Genomic DNA, 19,754 nt, shown 5'->3' on the forward strand with positions numbered 1-19,754 from the left:
ACCTATAGATGTTCTCCTAGGGATCCACTTGGTTAGCTAGAAACTCACAGTGTTGTGGGGTTTAAGTTGTAAATATTTATTTATGTAACTTTGGCCTCTTTCTGGTAATGTTTATACTTAGTATTTCTTTTGCCTCTTTGCCTTTTGTAAAAGAAGGAAAAGGTCTGATGCAGCTCCAATATAATAAGGCTAACAATGGTGAGCTTTCTGTTTCATTCACATTGGGACTAAATTTAACAGCAGCATAAATGCATGCAACGTGGATGGCTCTGTGAATTTCGCCTTTGTGTTCCATAAAATATTTTACACATAGTCCTTGAAAAAGCAGCAGTGACTGTCATTTTATTTGTAGGATGAATAAGAGAGAGAAAAATATTTACAGCTTGTGCTGAGGGGAAAAAAACAACTAAGGTATCTCCCTTTTATTTTCTCATGAGCTGCTCATTTTCCCCAGGAGTAGAAAGATGGATTTTGAATAACATATTTCACTGGAAAACAAAGTCAGGGTTTCTTTTAACTGCAAGACATTAATGCTTTTACTTGTGTGAAGCAATGGGGACAGCTAGTGGTTAAAAATCTGAATTGCGAGATGATATTTCTCGATCACGTCAGTGGAAATCTCCCCTATTCTGCATTTTAAAATTCTTTCTACAGTAGGTCACTGCATTCTGTTCTGTTCTGATCTGTTCCATTCCATTCCATTCAATAGGTTCTTAATCCGCAGTGCTCAGTATTACAATGTCTGAGCAGTAGAGCATTAAGCAGTACGACTATCATCTGTCATTTGTCTTTTCTCTCATCCTCTACAGCAGTGTTTCTTAAACTTTTTAAGACCGAGGAACACCAAACAATAATTTTTTTTATGAGGAACACCAAGTACTTTTTGTTGAGCAAAGTAGGGCGGGGAGGGGGAAGGGTCGGGGTGAGCAAAAAAGGGTTGGGGAAAGTTATTGAGCCAAAAAAAAAAAGTCACCTGTCCCTTTAAGGGCAGCCATTTTGAATTCTGTTGTTTTCTGCGGCACACCTCCTACTGCCTTGCGGCCGTGTGCCGCAGAACACAGTTTAAGAAACACTGTTCTACAGGGGTAGAAGTATATGTAATAGTGTTTTGGTTTGGATTTTTTTTATTGTAGTGATTTTTGCCATGCTTTTTATAGGGTTGCCAGGTGTCCGGTATTGACCGGACAATCTGGTATTTTTGCCTCCTGTTCGGTAAAAAAATTCAGAAAATACTGGACACCTAAAATGTCCGGTATTTTCTGGGGTTTTCTCCCTGCCAGGAGGTGAAAATACCAGACACCTGGCAACCCTACGACACACTCAGCAATTGGGCATTTTTTTCCCTGGTATTTTTTTTGGGGGGGGAGGTGTTTGCTATTTTTGGCTAAACCATTTGACAACCCAAGGGCTGTGTCTACATTGGCATCCCTTTCCGGAAAAGGGATGCTAATGAGACACATCGCAATTGCAAATCCGCGGGGGATATTTAAATATCCCCCGCGGCATTTGCATTTACATGGCTGTCGCTTTTTTCCAGCTTGGGGATAAGCCGGAGAAAAGCGCCAGTCTAGACGTGATTCTCCAGAAAATAAGCCCTTTTCCGGAGGAATTTTTATTCCTACTTATTCCTGTACTCACCTTCCAAAGGATGGAGCTGGCACCCTTGGCAGGTAGGAAGGATAAGAGGGCTCCTGAAGGAAGGGCACTTGGGGGGCTCCTCCAGTGGTGCAATGGATACAGTACATGCCTCCAGAGCCCAAGGTTGTACCAGGCATCAGGAAGGCAGGATACGGGCTGCCCTGAAGTTAGGGAGCATAGGTTAGTGGGTTAAAGCCCTGCCCACCCTTGCCTTGTGATATTGGAACAGATATTGATAATCATTCATCAAAGTATTCATCTGCAAAATGGTAGTAATACCTACCACTTCAGACAGCTATTGGTTTAGTTTGATAAATGTTTATAAAGTGTTCTGAGCTCTTTGGATGAAAGCTGGCATAGAAATATTATTGTATGTAATTTTTTTTTAGTTTCATGAGACAATAGGTAATAATTATATAACACTAATTTTTACTGATGTAGCAGGTAGGATGCTGTGACATAGTGGGGGTATCTGGCTGGTTTCTATGCTGGCTCTGTGGTAACCCCCACTGGCTGCTGTTGGTACCACAGCCCAGCAAGACAGGGGATGAGTCATTATGCAAAGAGGGTCTCTCAACCTGTCTGACCAGCTACCCCCCAGGGAGAGAAACAAAGGAAGGTGGAATGCCGCCCTACTGATGTAGCAGGTAGGATGCAAACAGAAAAAACAACAACATAATAACCTTCTTAATGCTGTCATCTCTTTCGTTAGTTGTTATTTTCAGGACATGCTGTGCTTTCAATTTTTAACAACTCACACTGGGCTGGATCTCCTCAGGCTGTGTGAGTCATCCCACTTACTTATATGATGTGATTGAAAGTGATGAAACTCATGCACTTGAACATGATAAACCACTGCCCAGCATGACATGAAAACATTGGGCTTTGCCTGGTAAACTTTCCAGAACAAAGTACAGAAAGATTCGTGACCAGTGTCTGATGCCTTGTCAGTTTGTGTCTCTGCAGTCATGTTGGCTCTCCCCCACTCAGTCTGAGGCCCAGAAGAGGGATGGAAAAATCCAGCCCATCGGCAAGAGTCTTATGCAGGTCACCTTGTATCTAAAATGCCAAAAAGCCTAAGGCATGAAGGTAGGCATTTCATTTCTGTGAGGAATCTATGTTCAGCTGGGTGGGCTAATGGATGAATTATGTGACCAGTAGAACTAGGAAAAATGTGCATTGTGCTGGATGGAAGTATGTATGTCAGGGTGGATTGATTTAAATTAAGGCGACTTAAATCACCAAATAAATAAATAAATAAATCGAGTTTCCCACTGATTACTTCACATATTTCTTAAACAATGGTGCAAATCTGATCACTAAAATATGTTAATTTACAACTCAGTGCAGCATTTTATAACATCTAAAAGGGTATATTTAGTCTGATTTTTTTTAGATAACTTGATTTTTATCAGTATAGGAAATAGTACATAATACTTATTACCTGTGTCCTGCTGCAAAGGTGGCAGCAGTACTTTAGGAGTAGTAAGAACCAAATCACATACACAAACACAAGAGCATTTGTATTTCATTAAACTAAATCTTAAATGTTACATAAATGTTTCACATTTGCAATTGCAGCAGTCTCCTGAGTTGCTGGTTGATAACTGTCCTTACACTCTTTTTTTAATAAATTTTTCTAATTTTATTAACTCCAACAACTCCTCAGAACACTAAATGCACATTTTTCTTAAAACTTTTACAACTAGCTCTCATCCCCACTGTCATTTTGATTCATAGACTGAAACAGAAATAGGAGTTTTCCTGCTTTTTTCAACTCCCGGTCTTTCTTTGATTTGTGTGAATAATACCAAACAATGACAATATTCTCTCTGTGCTTGTAGAAGAAGCTACTGCTGTGAAAAGCTGGCTTAACACCTGGAGGAACTCTGTTTCCATGTGCCTGGCTAATGATTCCTACCAGTTCAGGGGAGTGACTTTATTCAAAACATCATCAGTAAGTATTTACTGATTATATGGTTTTACTCCAGCCCTGCAATTTATTATGACTGGCAAAACTGAGGCGTGATTCTGAGATGTCCATGCCATGGCAGCAGCAGCAGCATCTTCAGAAGTTACACATATTTATATTCCTTTATATCCAGGGTTAAGAATGTTTACAAGAAAATGAGGTGGAGTTAGTGTTTGATCCATTTGCTTCTTTGCTGCCTGTTATTTAATTTTCTGGTGAGGTATTTCTTCTGTCAGTGTCTCTTGTCGAAATTTCAACAACCTCAGCAATGCAGCAGCAATGTCTCTAAAGTTGTTTAAAGCTATGGATAATAACTTTTAGTTTACTGAGCATATCCTCTACATTCCTCTTTAATCCAGTGTTAGATACTTTGGATGTGATATTTCCATCTATTTAATCACATTTTTGTGAAGAAAACTGTATGAGTGTAAGCCAATTATTAATAAATTATTATTAATTAATAAATTGTTCAAAACAATCAACCTTAGAATTCCTTCCAATTCCATCACCCAAATTCAGTGGTCCCTGACCCAAAGAAGGTTCCCCACTTCTGCCATATATAAAGAACAGGCAGCATGCAAAGCACCAATCCCCGTCCCCTCAGGCTCTTATTCACAGAGCACATGGCTCTGCAATCTGTGCGGAGTCGGGACAGGTTCCTGTGTCAGAAACGTGCTGGGCTGCTAGCCACAAGTCTCACTGGTAAGTCTCCTGAACAGAGCCTGCCTCTGGCACCCCAGCCTCTCCCTCCCCTCAGCTCTCTATCCCCTTACCCCACATAACCCAAATCCTCTGTCCTCCTCCCATGGGCATCCGGTGGCTTAGTCGGGGGAAGGCTCTGCCTTCCCAAACCGCCAGCCTGATCCCACCCACACTCTGCCCCCAGAATGCCTGCTGTAGGGCCGGGAGGCTTGGACCGGCTCAAGCCACATGTCTGCCTCCCTTCCCAATGCCCTGGGGGCTAGGAGGTTTGGGCTGGCTTGAGCCGCGTGGCTGCCTCTCTTTCCGCTACTCCGGGAACGGGAAGGCTTTAGCTTGGGCCATGTGGCCACCTCCTTTCCCACTGGTTTGGGGCCAGGGAGGCTGGAGCCATGTGGCTTCTTCCCTCCCCACTGCTCCAGGGATGCTGGGACGTGCGCGCTCTTCCCTTCCCTATGGTGGTGTTGGGGGCGCATGTGTGCTTGGCATGCTGCTTCTTCTCCCCCCCATGGTGGGGGCGGGGCTCTAGGTCACAACCCAAATCCCTGCACTGTAATGCCCTGCCCTAGGTCACAGTCCAAACTCTTGCACCCCAATCCTGTGCCTCAGGTTACAACTGCCTCATTGAAGCAAATTCAGTGGCCCCCAACCCAAAAAAGGTTCCCCACCCCTGCCATAAATAAAGACAATGTTGAAACCTTTTGTGTTGGACATAATATTTTACTTTATTTAAAAATGAAGCCTGGGCAACAAGCCCCCAATTAAGGCCCAGCCCCCATCTGGCCACAGCATCCTAACACTCCAGTCCCCTCCCCACCAACCCTGAGCCCATCATACACCTGAACCACCTGCTCTGAGCCCCTAATATCCCCATGTCCCCAAACTCATACACCCCTACATTCTCACACTCCTGTATCTCCACATCCTCAGCCCTCTGCCATAACACTCCTGTACCTCCACACACTCCAGCCTTGTGCTCTGAACCCATCATACACCTGAACCCTCTGCCCCTCATACCTCCACATCTCCAGACTCCTGCCCCCCCACATCCCCAGTCCCCTGCCATGACACTCCTGCACCCCTACACACCCCAACCTTGTGCCCTGAGCCAGTCATACACCCTAATCTCCTGTCCTGAGCCCCTCATACTCCCCAACCCATATTCCTACACCCCCACATTCCCAAACCCCTGCCATAAGATTGACAGAAGACAGCCTGAATGCATGCATGAAGCTGGATTTGCCATTTATGATGTAAACTTCAAAGAAATGTGCGAAAAGATACAGCAGCAGAAATCCCATTAAATAAAGTCAGTGGGTACAATGTTTCATTTATGCTATTATTAATCATGTCAATTATCAGTAATATTAAGTTGTATATTTTCAGTCAAATGGACATTCTTATACAGCTCTTTGTTGACCACTTGTTCTGAATTTTGATGTGGTTTGGCTCTTTGGTTTGAAAAGATTTCCGACCCCTAGGTTAACACATACTTCAAGAGACCATTCAAGGTAAAGTGGTCTGTTATCATTTCCCCCTCCCTCAGTCATGGGAAAGGAAAGGGCAGATGGGATGGCTTATATGTTGTTGTAATAAGCCATAAAGCCAATGTCTCTGTTCAGTCCATGACTTTTAGTATTTAGCAAAAACATAAATGTAAGCTCCCAGACTCACCTTTCAAAAGTGTGCAGATTTCCTTTGAGAATGAGGACTGATAGGTCACCTATAGAGTGACTGCTTTGTGAAAAGTGCTCACCGCCAGTGATATGGTAGCTTGCCTTTTACCATTTTCCTGTGTGAGTTCGAGAGCATAGAGATTGGTTTAGCTAGTTGTTGGTGGGGCATGTAGTACATAGGATGGGATATGCCACATGTTGTGATGGGCATATGTAGGACCCATGAATCTTGAAAAGTTGGGTTTTGGAGGTAGGTGGGTTGATCAGTGTAGTATGGAGATATGTGCAGGTTTTGCATCTATTGTTCTGGTAGAGTCTGGTGCTGTAATGAGTTAGTGTGTCCTAATATGTAGAGAGCTTGCTTCTGATGATGAGTTTGGGGAGGATGTGGAGTTGTTTGAAGGCCAGAAGAGAGGGATTCAGGAAAATTTTCTTTTCAGGATGGATTCCCTACAGAGTATAGGTTGTAGTAATTTGATGATACCTCATGCGTTCTAGTGTGGGTTGGTAGGTAACAATTAGGGATGGCTGGAGGAGAGGTTTATTTCTCTATTGAACTGGGTTCTCTCAGGATATTTGGATGGCCCGTCCTATTATGAAATCTGCTTCTCTGATAGAGTGACCTTGTTTGGTGAAGGTGGTAAGGTGTGTATCTCAGCCGCTTCACCATGATGCGTTTAAGTTAACACTTAAAATATGCGTTAACTGCTTATGCAAAACATTCTGTTCAACTTTGTATTTGGCTGTGACACTGAGATCTGGTCTACACTACAGACCCACAGCCGTATAGCTACATCACTCAGAAGTGTGAAAAATCCACACCTCTGTACAATCTGACCCCTCAGCGCCCACGTGGACGCTTCTATGTCCACAGGGGAGCTTCTCCTGCCAATATACCTACCACCTCTTGGTGAGGTGGGTTAACCAAACCAATGGGAGAGCTCTCTTCTGTTGACATAGAGCAGGGGTGGGCAAATACCAGCCCATGGATTGGATCTGGTTCCCCAGGGTTATCCCCTGGTGGGCTGCAACCACTATATTTACATGTGCCTCTGCAAGTATGGGTGATTGCAGCTCCCATTGGCTGTGGATCACCATTCCCGGTCAAGGGGAGCAGCAGGAAGCGGCATCCCATCCATGCGTTTCCTTCAGCCCCCGTTGACTGGGAACGTTGATACTTGATCAATGCGAGCTGCAAGCACCCATTCCTGTGGAGGTGCAGGTAAATATAGCAGCAGTGGCCCCCCTCAGAGGCTAACCCTAGCAAACTGCCGCCATTTTATTGACCACCCTTCCCACAGACCATGTTCATTAAAGTGTTGTAGTGATTGTTTTAAGTGTAGACTTGCCATGTAAGTTTCCCAGACCTGGAGAAGAGCTCTGTGTAAGCTTGAAAGCTTGTCTCTTACACTAGCAGAAGTTGGTTCAATAAAATCTTATCTTACCCACCTTGTTCCTCTAATATCCTGGAACCAACATGGCAACAACAGCTCTGAATACTACAGAGTTAGCCGTTCATGAGCTAAAGAGCCATCATATATAACTTCACCTGAACATAATGTTTGCCACTAGATGGCACTTTTAATACATATCAAATGCAAATCTTGCAATTCCCATTAGGGCCCTAAATCACTTGCTATAAGAATTAAATAAATTACAGCCGGTAAGTGACCAAAATAAAGATCCACCTTTCACAGCTGCTAGTACCTTTTACATGAATCACTGATTAAATACCCAACCCAATGTTGAGGCAGCCAGCCCTCAGTGCCACCTGAAGCATGCCACACAGGCTCCCAACCCCACCCCTGTCAGAGCCCCACACCCTTTAGAATCGCCAGGCCCCATGTCGGTTACTCCTTTTGCCTGCCCTTCCCCGACCAGTCAGCAGGCCTGCATGGGAGCATAGTGTGTAAAGTGCTTTGAAACTGGGATGAAACAGACCTGGTACAAAATAATACTTTCCAAATGGGCTATTATTATTGGGTTCCCTTTTTCCTTGTCTTTTCAGCAACCCGTTTCTATTAGTGTTGTTCTCCCTTATTTCCCTTTTCACTTTGCTCTCTGTTGCTGACAGTTTTTGGCAGAGGGCAGCATTTTATCTATACATGCTCTGCCTTCCTCTTCTGCTCAATGGGCAGGTAGAGCCCAGGCAGAAAGGGAAATGAGCTGGCTTGGTGGGACAAGTAGAGGCATGGATTTAGTGGTAATTTTAAATCATTCTCTTGTTCTAATAAATACACCATCTCAATTCTGCCACTTAAAACATTACTGGTGATGTTTAGTCTCTAAAATTCTTGCTTTGCCCAGGTGCATTAATGGGGTCAGGAATGATGTTCTGGTGGTGAAGGTACTAAATGGCGACATAGGAGATGAGGATTCAGTTCCCTGCTCCACTCACAGTCTTCCTGTGTATCTTGGGTAGTCACTTAATTTACCCTTTGCCTTAGTTCCCTATCTGTCTCATCATAGGGATAGTACCCTCCTGCTTTAAAGTAGCAGTGGGAGGGTAAAATCCATTGTGAACTGCACAGAGGTTACTTTGATGAGGTCCATCTAAGTATCCAGACAGATAACTCCACATACAGTACTGTACAATAATTGAAGAAGACTGAACTGATTTATATCTCTTCCAACAAGTCCTTGTTACAGGGGGAAATGCATTGCCACATCTGTTTAAATTTCTAGGTGTTTTTGAGTGAAGAGTAGAACTGTGCAAATCCGTGGATATCTGCTTTATATTTGCAGACCATTTTTCTGGATTGTGAAACAGATACGGATACAAATTTTGTGTTAGGAGCCAAAATTATTCAGTGGCTGTGCTGAGGGAAGCTATTCAGAGTTAGTAGGCTAGCAATTAACATGGTTAAAAATGCACTATGAATGGGACGGATAAATCAAATACTTTTGTTTCACTCATTCTGATCTTTTCAATGTATTTCTGCAAATGCTAGTGTAAATGCACACGTTGGAAGCATATGTGAATTCAGTGCTGGAGTGAAACCTCCAATGTCACCCTGAGAGAAGAAGCTCTGAACTGCCTTGTATAGGTGGTTTGTAAATGTACAGCTGTTGCTTAAATTGCACAGCATCTGTAAAATGAAGCAAAAGCCTGATTTAAAAATAGAAATGTGTGGGTGGTGAAACAAAAATCTGCCTCTTGTAGAAGTACCATCTCTCTCTCTCTCTACACACACACACACACACACACACACACACACACACACACACACACACACACACACACACACACACACACACACACACACACACACACACACACACACACACCCTTTTTGTCCATATCTCTCTCTCTCTCCACACACACACACCCTTTTTGTTGTAGCCTAAGTTCTGTAATTTTCTGGTATCTGGGAGTCAAATAATTAGCCCATAGAATTCACTGCAACAAGATAGTCTTCAGACCAAATAGCTTAGAAGAATTCAGAAAGGAATTCAATAATTGTGTGAAAAATAATATTTACTGTTATTAGACACAAGTTTAAGGGATCTAAATCCTCATGCTTCAGACTTTAAGCTACCTGGGGTTAGGCAGACATTTTCTCTCTATGTTGTGTGATTTTATTGCACATTGCTCTAGAATATTTGATTCTGCATTCTGTTATGAAGGATGGAATACCTGAGTGGCCCACTGTTCTGATTGTGCCTCTATGAGAGGCAGCAGTGTGGTAAGGTAGGGGGAAGCCAGGGGAGGCTGCCGCGAAACAGCCTCTGTCCATGATGAGTTTGGATCTGCCACAGTGGACAGGGGCTGCTGCCACCCTGTGCTGTTGCCTCTGTATTAGGGCAGCAGTGTGAGGCAGCAGGCAGGAGCTAGTCTGTGTAGGGAACTGGTTTTTAAACGGGCTCCCACTTGTCACCCTATGCTTCTGACTGTCATACAAAGGCAGCAGCACATGGTGGCAGGGGGCATCCCTGGGAATGGAGCCAGATTGCACTGGCTGCCGGCCCCACCCTCAGGGACTATAGAATAGTCAAGTAATTAATAAGAATTCATGTGGTTACTTGACTATTCAATTACCCGATATCAAAAATCCCTATTTCTCATATTTACTGTGCTGAACATCCCAGATGTTCACTTACCATGGGTGTGTCCAAGTTTCCCTTGTTCATAAAACTTTTTTACAGCCATCAGTCCTGCCTCTCTCAGTGTTTTGTGCTGTTATTTAGCTCTAATTTTGCCCTAAAAGTCTCCTAAGAGCCCAGTAAGCCATGGAAGTGTTGGTAATAATGATAGACAATGCCAGACTAGTGAAGTTCAACTTATATAGCCACACTCACAGACATTAATTAATTTATCTTCACAACAGCCATGTAAGATATTATCCACTTTTTCTTGAGTGGGAGTTGGGCCATAGAGAAATTAAGTGGCAGAGCAGAAAATTCAACTAAATATCCAGAGCCCTGGTACAATGCTATAACCACAGATCTCTCTACTCTTTGACCTCCTCTCCCACTCCCTTTCCTTCCATTGTACTTTTTTGTTATGTCACTAGTGGGAGTGTGATCACGATGTGGAGGACTTGAGCCAGGGAAACTCTGGTGGGAGTAAATTCAATAGCAGTGTCAAACTTGCAAGTAAAAAGAAAATGTCAGAATTGCTCCATTTTATTCCATCTTCATTTTGCTGCAAACCCTTTAGATTACAGAAACCATAGAACTAATGCATGCTTAGTTTCCAAAACAAAACTAGGGAATTCTACTTTGATAGGAAGTTTTACTCCTGACACTGCATGAATGGATATTATCCATTAAAGATATAAGAATGAAATGTATAGGTGTATAATTTACACCTTCTTCTGTTTACTTTCAGTATGTAAAATATGCCAATTTAGTATCCAATTTGATTCAGTGAGCAGAATTTGAAGGTGATGTGGCTTTTGGGAATCTGAGAAGTTCTAACTGAAGGTGTGTCTGCACTACGGAGACTATATTGGCCTACGTTAGCATAGCTATGCTGGCATAACTATATAGCGCATAGCCTACACCGATGGATGGGGTTTTTCGGTCTGTGTAGGAATATGACACTGTCTCCCCACATGATGGTAGCTATGTTGATGGAAGCCTGACAGCTATATCGATGGAAGCCTATGTTCTGCTGACATAACTAACCCTATAGTGGGGGTTAAGTTGACTGACAGGAGTGTGTTTTTTTCAGTGTAGCTACATTGACCTAAACTTTTAAGTGTAGCTGAAGTCTTAGCGAAAGACAGTCTAAACTAATGTAATTCGCATGGAGAGGATGCTAGAGCTAGATAAAGGAGTAAATTACATCAGTTTACATTCTCTTTGATTAATTTATAAATGTGAGTTGTAATTCCGCTGCTGAATTTAAGTGTAAGAAGGTGATGTTTATAAATCATAGCAGTCAGACTGGCTTTTCAGTAAGTTCTTTTTGTCCTGGTGTGTGTGTCTGCTCTGATGCTTCCTTGCGACGGAAGGGCTTAAACCTAAATATTATTATAACTACCAATGGAGTTCAGTCTCCTGCCAAGTAGTGCAAAGATTCGTTTCAGCTCGGAAACCAGTACAATATGGCTCTTACCAATGTGGTAGGAGATCAAAGGCATTCTGTAATGAAACAGCAGTTCATGTTGCTATGGCAGACATTTCTCAACAGCCATCAGTTACATGGAGAAAATCTCATGAATATTGCAGAGTAAATAGAATTATTCTACCAGTGCAATTAGTTCCACACAGCCTACAGGGTTGAAAGGGCCATTTGCAACATGTGGATGTCTCAATTCATGAGACGCCCTAAGTGACATCACTTAGCAATAAGCCATTTATCTTAGAGGGAGGGAAGTGCACTTCAGAGGGGGGATTTAAACTGTTCATTCTGAGTTAGGGGTATGTCTACACTACAAAGTTAATTCGAACTAACGGACGTTAGTTCGAATTAACTTTGATAGGTGCTACACAAGCGCTCCGCTAGTTCGAACTTAATTCGAACTAGCGGAGCGCTTAGTTCGAACTAGGTAAACCTCATTGTACGAGGACTAAGCCTAGTTCGAACTTACTAGTTCGAATTAAGGGGTGTGTAGCCCCTTAATTCGAACTAGTGGGAGGCTAGCCCTCCCCAGGTTTCCCTGGTGGCCACTCTGGCCAACACCAGGGAAACTCTACTGCCCCCCTCCCGGCCCTGGACCCCTTAAAGGGGCACGGGCTGGCTATGGTGCCCGTGCCAGGTGCAAGCCTGCCAGCACCCAGCTAGCAGACCCTGCACCTGGCACGGCTCGAGCCAGCCACCCGATGCTCCCCAGCCCTCCCCCTCTTCCCGGGACCAGGCTGGCGGCTCCCGGGAGCTTGCCCTGGACCGCAAGAGGCGGGCACCCGCCTGGTCTAGTGAGGACATCGTGGACCTCGTCCATGACCTCCGCACTAGGCACAGGAAAGTGGTCGTCTAGGGCATGAGAGCTGCCAGCCTGACCACCCAGGAGCAGGTTGGCATGAAAATCAAGGGGGTCCACTGAGACCCCTGACCCTGAGCCCTGAGCTTACAATGGCCGTACTGGGTCAGACCAAAGGTCCATCTAGCCCAGTAGCCTGTCTGCCGACAGCGGCCAACCCTAGGGACCTTGGAGGGGATGGACCGAAGACAGTGACCAAGCCATATGTCTCGTGCCATCTCTCTCCAGCCTTCCACAAACTTTGGGCAGGGACACCACTCCTACCCCCTGGCTAATACCACTCCATGGACCCAACCTCCATGAATTTATCTCACTTCTCTTTAAACTCTGTTCTAGTTGTAGCCGTCACAGCCTCCTGCAGCAAGGAGTTCCACAGGTTGACTCTTTGCTTTGTGAAGAACAATTTTCTGTTACTAGTTTGAAGCCTGCTACCCATTCCTTTCCTTTGGTGTCCTCTAGTCCTTCTATTATGGGAACTAATGAAGAACTTTTCTGTATGCACCCTCTCCACACCACTTATGCTTTTATAGACCTCTATCATATCCCCCCTCCATCTCCTCTTTTCTAAGCTGAAAAGTCCCAGTCTCTTTAGCCTCTCTTCATATGGGACCTGTTCCAAACCCCTCATCATTGTAGTTGCCCTCCTCTCTCCCACCCTCTCTCTTCCCCTCTCCCACCTCCTTTTCCCAGTCTCCCCCAGTTTTGTTCAATAAAGACAGATTCCATTTTTGAACACAATTGTCCTTTATTTTGTACATCAAGAAAAGGGGCTAGGGAAGGGTAAGTGGACGGAGGTGAGGGAGGAATGGGGTACGAGCCCCCGATGGGGAGGACTGGGCTGGCTCTGTGGGCTTCTTGGGGTGGAAGCTGTCCTGCAGCCCCCCAATTGCCCCCTCTCCCCAGATGGCAGTCTGCGGCAAGTGCAGCCGGTCTGATGGCCGAGTGCTGTGATGTGCCCAATGTGGGCACTCCGGGCACTCCAAGCCAGGACTGGTTTGCAAGCGGGGCACCCCTGAGAACTGTCTGTCCAGGGTGGGGGTCGGGACCCTTTAAGCGCAGCCCTCGGCTAGCCTGACACAGCATCTCCACGCTCTAAGTCCTCCTCTGATGCCCTGCTGGCACTGCTTCCGGCCATCCTTAAGCCCGGTTCAGGGTCCACTCTGTGTGGACATGCTAGTTCGAATTAGCAAAACGCTAATTCGAACTAGTTTTTAGTTCTAGACGCGTTAGTTCGAATTAGCTTAGTTCGAATTAACTAATTCGAACTAAGTTAATTCGAATTAGCGCTGTAGTGTAGACATACCCTTAGAGAGTGAGGAGTCATCACAACTCAGAAGGGGTATAGTGTTAAAAGCTGGTTATCCTTAAACCAGCACAGCCCAATACAACCTTGGAGACCTGTGGTGTTCCACTGCTAACTCTTTCACTAAGATATGTTCTTGACTGTTTAAGACTTTTATCTTTTGGTGGAAATTATAGAAATTAGAACATGTATGTAGATAATTTCCCAGTGAGCATCGAAACAACCATGCCATTCTTCTTATATAGCATAAGAATGCTGGTCAGCTGCACATATGTGCGAAAGGATATATTTGTGTATCTGCAGTCTCGAAAGAGTAAACAATGTGAGTAATAATGCTAATACTTTGCATTCATATAGCACCTCAAATACAAGCATCTCAAAGCACTTTGCAAACATGTGGGGAAGATAATTTGTATATATTTGCAGTCTTCAAAGAATAAATATACAATAAACATTAATACTTTGCATCTATGTAGTGTCTTAAATCCACAGATGTCCAACGTGCTCTTCAGACTGAGTAAATTAAACCTCATAATACCCTTGTGACATAGGAGTTAGCATTACCTTGCAGATGAGTAAACTGAGGCCCACTGAGTTGGCCAAGGGTGCACAGAGTTAATCTGTGGCAGAACCCGGAACTGAACCCAGGAGCTCTGACTTCTTGCTCCCACTAACCAGTAGACTATACTCCTTGTTATATGATTTATTATAAGTATTATATTAGATCAACAGACATTTAGCAACCAGTAAGGCTTCTCCCATACCCACCTGATTAATCCCTGGCTATTTCTCTCTGAAGGGCTTCTCAAGCCCTAGCTGTGAACAGCAGCTAGTGCCTTGTTATTTTGTATTTCTGGGAAAACTAGTACATTGCAGTTCAGAACAGTTTCATTTTGATATGACATATCCTAATGTCATTCCTTCGCTAGTAACAGCATTCCAAATCTCTACAGCAAACTAGTCTGGCCTGGAGAACTTATTTGATGACTGTTTATGATTTAAACAGGCTGGGCGGATAGACATTATGTGACGGGTCATGTCTGCAGAATTTTCATTCCTAACATATTACAAATAACTGGATTTTTTTGACCTGTGTTGTTTCTCAGACTAGACTATTTCCGGTAATGAGGAACTGCCCTGTAATGTCTCCTCTTTTCCTCCATCTGTAGGTAGTCTGTGTTTTCAGCTATCATGAGAAATTTTCTGAGCTAGTGTGGAGGTCAGAAGAATGTTAACATCTCTCTTTCTCTCTATGGAGATGAGAGCTAAGTCTGGTCCCACAGGACCCCCATCCATAGTGACCTTTCATTTAACATTATGAAAAATGGATTAAAAATATCTTTGCATCATTTTGGTGCTTCAGGTCAACTGCCTAAGTAAATAGGCTGAGTTTGATTTAGAACATGTTCCCTTCAGATGAGCTCTTTTGTGAACTCCAAAAGCTCTTTCTTGTAGCCCAGCTTCCCATCATCTGACACGCTGGAGCCCCTTCTGGAACACCTATAGCATGGGCCTTAACAAATTCCCAGCAGTACAGCTAGCTACAGTTCTCAGCAATTGGGCTGAATACATAACGTGTAGTGATTGCAGATTATTACTTATTTTATTTATTAAACTAGAAGATTGACCCAGTGTTGCCTGGGTTGTTCAGTCTAATAAGTTTTGTTTTTCTTCATTATTCTGGGATGGGACAAGGGATGAAGGGTTCCGTATGGAGGCTGCCCTGGGGAAAGAGAACAGCCCCAGCCCTCTCTCATCACAGCAGCTTGGGGCTAGGTGAGAAGCGCCTGTCCATTAGTGCTGAAGCTAGAGCAGGCACATCCAGGGGAGGGGTGCATGTCAGACAGACAAACTCTCTGAAATGCATAGTGGATATCTGTCCCTTTCTCCACTCCTGCTGGCTCAATGGGATTATAGCTGTCCTGGTTCCCATCTCACGCCCGTTATTGCCCCCCCAGTGGTCATTCCGCAGTATAACTCCTTCCTGCCGTACCCCTCCCTTTCCATTTTATGAGACAAAATCAAATTCCACACACATCTACTATCTTGGCACAACCAAACCCTGAACTTGCTTTAAGTTATGATAAGAGGAAGCTGCATAGCAATTTTGGTGGTCCTTGCTTTTACCATTTAGGAGGACAGACTCAGACTCACAAATGAACAAACAGACACACGTTTCTAAACTATATAGTAAGAAAAAGAAGGGGACAAAATGATTGGAAGTGTCTCTAACATGTTCATGCCTTCATACTTTGCCTTTCTTTCTGTTATGTGAACTTTACTCCCCTTTGTCACATCTCATCCCTGTTTAAACTGTAAGTTCTTTGGCACAGGGATTCCCTTTTATTTTATGTGTGGATAGCTCCTTGGACACTGGAGCCCTGATCCAGAATAGGGCTTCTGGGTGCTACTGTAATATAAATGATACATAATGATTCCACTCTGAAAAATTAATTTCTATGGGTATGTCTACACTAGCCCCCTAGTTCAAACTAGGTAAGCTAATGTAGGCATTCGAAGTTGCAAATGAAGCCCGGGATTTAAATATCCCGGGCTTTATTTGCACATTTCCATCCGGTCGCCATTTTTAAATTCCACTAGTCTAAAGTAACTGCCCACGGCTACCCGCGGCAGTGAAATGGTAATTCGAACTAAGTCCTTATGAGGTGTAACAGTTCATTTGAACCAAGGACTTAGTTCAAATTACCTTTTCACTGCCAAGGGTAGCCGCGGGCAGTTACTTCGGACTAGTGGAATTTAAAAATGGCGACCGGACGGGAACATGGAAATAAAGCCCGGGATATTTAAATCCCGGGCTTCATTTGCAACTTCGAATGCCTACATTAGCCTTCCTAGATCGAACTAGGGGGCTAGTGTAGACATACACTACCAGATCTGCTCCTTTCATGCATTCAGACTCATACCTACTCACTTTCACAACAACAACAACAAATACAGTTTGACTGTTTTTTGTCTTACTTCTGCAGAGCCAACTTAGCTGGGAGAGAGGAAGCGGAAATCTTTTTCTTCTTGGTATTATCATCAGAATTGTTTTCTAAGTTCCATTCAATGACACATACAAATACTCAGAAAGCAATGGGGTGCAGATGTGACATTGAAAACGTAGTCTGAAAACAATGGGTTTGCTTTGGTGTCGCTAAGGACTTTATTTTTCCTGCAGAATCTCTGTGGCTGGTGATGATGGAGAGAGCAGAAAAGGACCAGCTTGACTCTATGGCTTGGGCTGGGTTTGCAGGGCTCTTGGTCAGAAAAAACATCTTTATGGGGGAAACTCTGCACAACCAGATACGGGAAACATTCAGAGACAAAGTTAGGACCCCACAAAGCCATTTTTAACAAGTTGCTTCTGAGAGAAGAACAGTTCTTTTAATTTCTCTGTCCTGTTCTCAGAATCAGTTACTACTCCTTCAGTCAAAAGTAGTTAGGTTTAGACCACTGGGGAGATTACTTTAGCTGTTAACATCAAATGACATCTGACAACTCTTCCAACAAACAAATCCATTTATTCAATACTCAAAGTATACCAACCAGCAAAAACCCAAACCTACACACTTGTCCAAATTTTTTAAATGTTATCATGTGATAGACATGTCTGATTTATTAAATATGTGCAGTCAGAGATTTCATTCAGTTTAATACAATCACTAGAAACAGCATGTTATGGGTAGTTTAAAGAGGCACATGCTGTAATTTTGTACTACCCCGAAAGCAAGAGAGATCTGGTGATTCTATTATTGTACGTTCCTCAGTGTTGTAGTGATTATTGTTTTGTCTGTGATAATATGATGTAAACCTGTTAAAACTTCCAAAATAAACTGTTTAAAAAAAATAATGTTTCTGATGATTACATATTTAGAAAAAAGTCTATTCAAGACAAGAACATTATCAGTATTTAATAAAGTGGTTCAAAATTGTACAGATCACATCTCTGAAAACCAGTACTCTGTGGTCTGGCAACCAGACCATAGATACTTCTGGATCAGAGAGCCCAGGAGCCAAAGGGCAGGAGGGTCAGCTGGGGCCAGGAGCAACAGGGTTGGAGTCCCATGGCAGCCCCTGGCAGCCTGCGACAGTGCAGGGCTAAGGCTGGAGCCTCATGGCAGCCCGCAGCAAGTAGATCTGCAGTGTTGTGACAGCCCTGGGAATGTGGGGCTGGGGTTGGAACCATGCGGCAGTTCACAGCAAGCAGGGCTGGGACCAGAGCCCTGCGGCAGTCCCTGTGAGCATGGGGCTGGGGCTGGAGCCCCGTGGCAGCCCGTGACAAGTGAGGCCAGGGCTGGAGCCCCACAGCAGTGCCTGGGAACACGGAACTGGGGCAGGAGTCCCACAGGAGGAGCTGGAGTCTGAGCTGCCCAGGAAGCCAGCAGTAGGTTTGGGGCCGGTGACAGGGGACCTCCCTAGGTCTGACAAATTCTGTCATTTTGGACCAGTGAGGAACTGATGGTGCTGGACACGGGAGCTCCAACCTGTGTTAGCTATTTGGGGCTGGGATTGTCTTTTTGTTCTGTGTTTGCAGAGCATGTAGTACAGTGAGGATCCGCCCTTTCTGTGTTTGGGGCTCTTAGGTGCTATTGCAATAAAAATAATAGTAGTCCAGGTCTGATGCAGAAAAGGGTCTCTCATGCAGAGCCATTCCTTGGGTATGGTGAATTGGGGGGAAAGTTCCAGGCCCATTGCATTGGAGGGGCCTGTTGCAACTGGCTGGCTCAGTTGGTTCTGGAAGACATCTGTGTGAGATCTAGGGATGTGGGAGGTGTTGCAGGTTACAGCAATCCAGGCTCCCTGCTGTTGGCCCCGCATACCTGGGGTCCTGGCTGCCAGTCCCATGCATCCTTGTCTCTGAAGCCACCCCACGTCTGGGGATCTGTTGCAGAGCAAGGCCTCCAACCCAGCAGAGGCTGTTTTGCCCCAGGCTTGGCATCCTCCTAGAGACATTCCTACATTTGTAATATTTATAACCTTCTCTTTACAAGAATAACCATAATCTATATAATATTCATTCTTCAAGAAATGCATTGATCTTAACTCTCAAATGTTTTTCTTCTGCCATATTTGCTTCCTTGTTTAGAACAGTTTCCTTATTTCGTTTAGGAACAGGATCAGGAAATAGGATTGGAGGCCCCAGTCTCTGTGTGAGTCTTTTTTTATAAAAGCTTTAAAACAGGATATCCCCTATTTCAAAATAAACATAACATTTTGTTTTTGGAAAACAGGAAGGGCAGGTCATGGAATGGATGGCAATAAAGATTGTTACTGAGATTTCCGAACCTGTATCTGAAACGTTAGCAAAAGCCATATATAACAAAACCATGAACCTTGTCTTTCAAAGGTTTGCAAGAAAAGGAAGCCCTAGCAGGAAATATTAAAAGGAACCTGTTTTCTTTCCTTTGTCTAAGGATTTATCTTATCATCCACTAACATAGGCACTTCAAATGCAGTCTAAGTTTTAAACATCAGGAAAATTCTTTTTATAAACCAGTTTTGAATATTAACTTTGCTGACCAATGCATAAATACAAGAAAAACAAAATTTTCATTATGCATTGACCAACCCATGCATCCGTTCCTGCTTTGAAAGCTAAATAAATCTTATTTTTGAAAAAACAACTCAACCAAAACAACCGTAGTCTTGGTGCAAAAGTTTAATAAGCCATCTATAGCTCATAATATCAACTGTTGATGATTCTGCCTGGACAATTTACTAAAAATAGCCTCTTCCTCCGGAAAGCTATCTACTCATGTTAGTGACATACATCAGGAGTTACTACTTTTTTGTCCCTATTAGCTTTGCATAGTTATTGAAAAGGGATGTAGATTCTTTCTGTCTTCAGTATCACCAATGGAATTATGACTGGATTCCATACTGCTTCATGAATCATCAGTGGAATTTGGAGCTGGCATTTGATATTTCAAGCCTCGTCTCAGAAGGGTACTTTTGTATATAAAATATTTTTGAGACCCAGCTTATCGGTCCTTCCCTCCAGCTCCTTCAAGAAAGTCTTGTTCTGGATCCTTTTT

At 43.8% G+C, this 19,754-nt stretch overlaps 1 long non-coding RNA gene across 1 annotated transcript; it reads left to right on the forward strand.

Moving 5' to 3' along the window:
- The first annotated feature begins 1,400 nt into the window (after window positions 1-1,400).
- LOC142831289 (uncharacterized) lies at window positions 1,401-17,533 on the forward strand. The gene is made up of 3 exons (XR_012907002.2): window positions 1,401-2,727; window positions 3,483-3,595; window positions 16,898-17,533. It is a non-coding gene; the product is annotated as an uncharacterized LOC142831289 (long non-coding RNA).
- The last annotated feature ends 2,221 nt before the right edge of the window (window positions 17,534-19,754 follow it).

This window comes from Pelodiscus sinensis, chromosome 13, assembly GCF_052426305.1.
Source record: "Pelodiscus sinensis isolate ZL-2025 chromosome 13, ASM5242630v1, whole genome shotgun sequence".
Classification (NCBI taxonomy): domain Eukaryota; kingdom Metazoa; phylum Chordata; order Testudines; family Trionychidae; genus Pelodiscus; species Pelodiscus sinensis.